The sequence below is a fragment of the Spinacia oleracea genome, chromosome 2, assembly GCF_020520425.1.
Source record: "Spinacia oleracea cultivar Varoflay chromosome 2, BTI_SOV_V1, whole genome shotgun sequence".
NCBI classification, from domain to species: Eukaryota; Viridiplantae; Streptophyta; class Magnoliopsida; order Caryophyllales; family Amaranthaceae; genus Spinacia; species Spinacia oleracea.
In genome coordinates, this window is record NC_079488.1 from 54,860,927 (window position 1) to 54,867,664 (window position 6,738).

The window sequence follows — 6,738 nt, forward strand, 5'->3', positions numbered from 1 at the left end:
CGTGGGTGTGACGATTCTTTTTATTCAATCAAGTGTAATTGGATTTCCTGTGAGTTTACACCCAATTGACTAGTAATATAGGAGTCGCCATTTAGTTTTTAACGACAATGAGAAAAACTGACAAAACCCGGTTATCGTGACATAAAGGGAGTGCAATTATGTTTGACCACGACGGCCGTAGGTTCCCTTGTGATCCCTGGTGTGGGGATCTCTCAACATACACCCGCAAGGTAGAGATTGAGGGTTCGGGGGACTGTAACTACCGAGAGGAGTACTCGCTCGTCGATAACTCCAGAGACAGGATATCCTTACTAGCTCAGCATAAATAATTGAAGGGACACGCGTTAACTATTAAACTAATCTGAGTTGATTTTAGCAATATGCAACATATAATACTAGATCGATCGCGATTATCTGATTTAAATAGCATTAAGGGACCTAGCATGATAATCCAATTTCCCAAAAATATTATATTTGTTAAGCGTGATAGAACAATCAGATTTAGTTAGTTTAACAGTTCATAAAAAGGGCGAGGAAAGCAATTAAATCATCGAAAAGGGACACATTACGACGCACCCTTGAGAGGTGCGTCACGGTTCTCAGAAAACTAACCACTTTGACTTTGCTATTTCTCCTTTTTATTTAACGAATCTCAAATTATGGGACAGGATTATTAGGTTATGATTCATATGACAATTCATAAATCATGCGGAAAAACCATAAAGCCAGGAAAACATATTATTTACACATAATCATTTAGCATAGTTTAGATGCATACTCTTTGTTGCGTGCCCTCCCTAGCTGCGCCCGAACCGAACAAGAACAAGTCTTTAGGACTCCAAGTGTCGTCCCTCCGTAGATAGTCCACAGCACGTCCGGATCCGCCTTAAGATTGACCAACTAGAATCGCCCTTAAGGTACTTAGAATTTTCGGCACTTTATAGGCAATTGTATGACTGAATTTTGCTCTCAAAAACTCACTTTGAATACTTGAATGCTCTATGTAAATATGTGACCCTAGGCACCTATTTATAGAGTTATGGAAAAGGATTTGGAATCCTATTAGGATACTAATTTATTTAATTATAATCCTACTAGGACTCTAATTAAATAAACTAAATCTTTTAGGATTAGATTTAATCATATGACAAATCCCGGTAGCTTTCGGATTCGAGTAGCACACAAACACACACGCACGCACAGCAGCCCACGAGGGGCGCCATGCGCGCGCGCGCAACCCGCGAGCTCGCAGCCCACTGCCGCAAGCCCACACGCTGCCGTAGCCTTGGCGCGCGCTGGGCCAGCCTTGCGGTGGGCCTGGCGCAGCCTTGGCTGGTGCGTTTGTGGCGCGCTGGCTTGCTGGGCGATGGCCCGGCTTCGTGCTGGGCCTTCGTCTGGCAGGCCTCGTCCGATGCTAATTCGTACGATACGCTTCCGATTAATTTCCCGATTCCGGAATTCATTTCCGATACGAACAACATTTAACATTTCCGATTCCGGAATCAATTTTCGTTTCGAACAAATATTTAATATTTCCGTTTCCGGAATTATTTTCCGATTCCGATAATATTTCCGATTCTGACAATATTTCCGTTTCCGGCAATATTTCCGATTCCGGCAATATTTCCATTTCCGATAATATTTTCCGATACGTACCATGTTTCCGTTTCCAGCAACATCTACGACTTGGATAATATTTATATTTCCGATACGATCCATATTTCCGTTTCCGGCAATATCATCGTTTCCGGAGTATTCATTTCTTGCCTGTGACGATCTCAGCTCCCACTGAAACCAAGATCCGTCGATTCCGAATATCTATGGATGGAGTATTTAATGCCATTAAATACTTGATCCGTTTACGTACTATTTGTGTGACCCTACGGGTTCAGTCAAGAGTAAGCTGTGGATTAATATCATTAATTCCACTTGAACTGAAGCGGCCTCTAGCTAGGCATTCAGCTCACTTGATCTCACTGAATTATTAACTTGTTAATTAATACTGAACCGCATTTATTAGACTTAACATTGAATGCATACTTGGACCAAGGGCATTATTTCCTTCAGTCTCCCACTTGTCCTTAGGGACAAGTGTGCATTTCCTAATTCCTTTGTCGCTCGATGCTTGCTCTTGAACATAAGGTAAGAGTTGTCATCCTTATTATGTCCAGAGGTGTTCCTCGGTTTCAGAGTTCAACTGATCAAATAAACAGATAATCATAGCCTATGATTCATCCGAGCACGGCCATGCATTTCACAGTTTCTAGCTCTCCGAGTGGCCTTGTACAACTTTTAAGCATCTCATCCCGATTTATGGGAGGACAATCCCAATCTTGCGATCTTGAGATTAGACTTCGTTTGATAGGTGATTACCTGAGCATTGCCTTTATAGCCTCTTTTTACGGTGCGACGGTTGGTCAACGTCAAAGCAACCAGTTCTCAAACAAGTAATCTCAAATCACTCAGGTATTGAGGATTTAGTGTCTAATAATTTTAATGAAATTTACTTATGACAGATTTTCATCTCTTACAGTAAAGTTTCATAGGTCTTGTCCGATACTAGTCTTCCCAAAGTAAGTATCTATGCAAATGATTATGACATTGCCATGTCCACATAGTTCAAGAAACTGAACTACTAGTCATCTTGCATTCTAGTCGTCTAACGTTTTCTATTCGTCCAATTTTATAGAAAAATCCGACTAGGGACCATTTTCAACCTTTGACATTCAAGTTCACTTGATAGACATTTCTTAGTCACAGGACTGGTCCTGACAGTCTATCTTGAATATATATCGTCAAATTTGAAGGGACTCATCATTTAATACTAAACCAAGATTAAATGGAATATGAAAATACATTTCATATATGATAAATGTTCAACCCCATTGTTTTACAACCATGGGCCTCAAACCCATTTTAAAACAGTTCATGGAATTCAAAGCTATGCTTGATTTCCAGTGCTACAACGTGAGTGTTGCTTCTCACTTGTTGCATAGGTTTAGTTATCACGCTTTGCCAATCTTAACATCCTTTTCATCGAATGTTCTTCGAGATATGATGATAAAAACTTTTGAGTATGTTTATTTTGTGATCTAGTCTTTCTTGCCACATTAGTGGTTCTACGCATTTTGCAATGAAGAACCATTAAGTCAACAGACATGTGATCTTCCCAAGTTCAATGAAGAACTCATATAAACAACTCTATTTTATTGCTTCTTAGGCAATAATTACTTTTACTTCAACTGTATAGGTTGCTAGTGATGCTTTGTTTGGATCTACTTATCCAAGCAGTTCACAGATATGTGGAAGACTCTCCAACTATATCTTAGAACATAGAAATTATTATTTTAATTTCCCACGCAACAACTCATGGTCTTCAATCCATGTTGCCATTTCAAAACACGATGCTCTTTAGCTCGTCCTTGTCAATGGTTAACTCCAAAGGGTCTTTGCTTGATCCTTTGCCAGTGTTTATGCGTGTAGCATCAATATTTAGCATATCTTTATTTCCTTGAATCAAGAACTATTCCTATGTACCTTTTCAAGTACCATAAGTATTCTTGATCTCAATCTAGTTGATCTTCACTTAGATCAATAGAGATTGGTATATGTTCGTCATGCCTAAAGTCATACGATACGTTTTTGGCGATCCTCATATTATATCATACATGATAAATTCTTTTGCAGAATAATTCCCAATTGAATTCTATTCATGTAACTTTAGCTTATCTGTTTCAGTAGATACTAAATTCAGCTAAATTCTTTGACATATAATATAGGTTAAGAATCTCATTTAGACTCTTTGATGTTTAACTTAGTAAATGCTTATACATAGTTCAAACATCCTTTACTTAGATTTATTCACATGGGTCGAATATCTCCAATGGAGACTTTCGTGTTTGATTTAGTAAATGCCATTACTTAATCCAAAACAATATCATAAGATCTTTGTAAATAGATCTTAATACCCAGTATGTACTAAGTTTCGCCTTGGTCAATCATTGATGAATAATTTCAAACCTGAGTCATTAGCATTTGAATGTTATTTCACAATAGAGAGATATGTGTGATACACATAAGACCAATTAAGTTTTATGTACTCCCACTAAATTTCTTATATATCTATAAGAATCATGTACATTTTATGAAACTAAAATACTTATTAGCTTCACTAAAATACAATTCCAATTCCCAATTGCTTGCTTAAATCTGTACTTAGATTTTATAAGCTAGCTTTCCTTTTCAAGCATTTATTTGGATCCACAAATCCTATGACATACCATGTACATAGTTTATTCCAACATTTGATTGAGGAATACGTTTTGTCATCCAATTGCTATATGTACCAATATGCAATCATTGCTTGAATTATAGACTTGAGCATTACGATTATGCATGAGGTTTCAACACAATCCACACCGTGAATTTGCTTGTAACCTTTTAGTAACTAATCTAGCTTTGTGTTGTGAACACAATTTCATGTTTGATGGTTTTTATCCTTAAAACAAACTTGCAACCAATAGGTGTGAAACTATTCTTGCAAATCAACAAAATTTCAATTTTGTCATCAAAACATTGAGTATGTTTTATGGCCTCTAACCATTAAAAACATTTGAGTCTATTTATGGCCTCTAACCATTTTAGGGAATCTGGGTTTCGTCATAGCTTTCTTACAGGTCACAAACTCATTAATCTACATGATAATAGTTTGACTGCAAGTTGTAGGTTTCTTCACTATTTAATAGAAGAATCTCATAGTTTCATTGACCAGAACTCTATGTTTCCTTACTATCTAATAGAAGAATCTCATAGTTCCAGTGACTTGAACTCTATGCCTACTTGGGTATAGAACATCAAACAATAGAATATCAATAGCCACTTGAAAGTTCTTTAAATATTCTGTTCTCCTTGAAGCACTTGTAAAGTCTTCTAAGAGATGTCTTATTCTTTAAAGCCACTTCTAAAGTCCTTAAAGAATACATGTTCGGGTTTTCTAAAGAACTTCGAAAAGCCTCCTGAATGTCCGTTTATGTTTGTTGTTCGCCTCGAAGACTTTCGAGGTCTATTTTCTCCCACTTGTCATTTTGGAAACGAATCTCCAAAAGGACATTATTTCGAGCAAACAAACATTATGTTCTCAAAAATTCGTGGTAGAAACAATACCCTTGTGTCTCATTTGAATAAATCACAATGAAACATATATCTATACTTGGGCCTTAGTTTGTCGAATGACAAACACTAAGCTCCCACTGAGTTTTGCAACTCTCTAGATATATTTTATGAAAAGTTATTCTGAAATTACTTTTCAATAGCTTTGACGAATTTGGTTTAGTTTGGTGGTAGTTGAGCATTTTGTTTTAGAAATTATAGGAAAAGTCTTTATGATTCATCATTAATCGAATCAAGTACTAATTGACTTCGATTATTCCAACTAAGATATGCCATATCTTATGGACCTAGATTGTGAAATTACAACACACAATCATTGATGATCATATTTGGTCTCAAGTAATCATCAACATGATCTAACCTAGATCTTTATGATTTCTTGCCAAGTGGATTTTATACTTCTGAATCTTTGAACTAGCCAAACAGATTCAACTTATATCACATTTGAGTAAATAAACCTATATTCACTCAAATCCATGTGAAATAATAAAGTCATAAAATCTTTCTTTAGCTTTGAACTCTATTGTCTAGGCGTTCTAACAATAGTTCATATCTTTTGTTACTTTCAACAAGTAAGACTAGTTGTCTTAAAATGATCTAGAAATCAATCAACTTTCAAAAGTCCATCAAAATAGAGCTTTTGAATGTTAACTTGTTGATATGGTCTAAGCAACAATGCCAAAGATTAGTGGAACTCAAATCAAGGGGTTGATTTGAACCTAGTAAAGTTCTTTAAAGAGTTGTTTGTTTTAATCAAGCATATTGACTCAACCTGTAATTGACCATTTCATTCAAATAAACAAACAAACAATGTTTTTGTTTTTCTTGAATGTGAGTCTTTATGTGTTTGAAGCAGAAATTTAGGTATGCTGATTATGGAACAAAATAGCCATTAAGTTCCAGCCTTTGAAAGGACTTAAAACAAACTTAGATGACCCTACAATTAATGTAGCAATGCCATGCTTCATTTCCTAATTGTAGGCCATTAGTGTAGCCTAGCTTCCATTGTTTGAGTTATTACCGAAGTAAGAACCTCAAGCGGTATATGATACCAAGGAAGTTTGATTGCAAGGTCACTTTCTTTAAACATTAACTTTTAGGTAGAAACGGAATTGTAAGTTCCTTTCACTTGTTCCTTGTTTTCCTATTTCTTGTACCCTTTCTTATAGCCTTAAGAATGAATTCTCTAGTGTTGACTTTTATACTTTGTTTAGACATGTCCAATGTTACTCCAACAAAGTTCTTACCATTTTATTTATGTTGAATATTCTGTTTCAACTAGATGATCTTACCAGAAGCTTCTAAAGTTCTCTAAGCATCAATCTATTCGAATGTCTAGGGACTAGACTCATTCGAGAACTAAATGGACAAAGATATTAGGTTGTTAACCATTGGTAAGGCTGAGCGTTTAAACTCAATGCTTTATGATCTCAAAACTACAGTGTATTTTGAATTCACAAGCACCAATTGGTTTGCCATTCGATTTTGATATTCGAAAACAACCATAAAAGTCGATATAAGAAACGTACATTTTAAATTGCTCATTTTCTCTCATTTCCGTGAATCGTT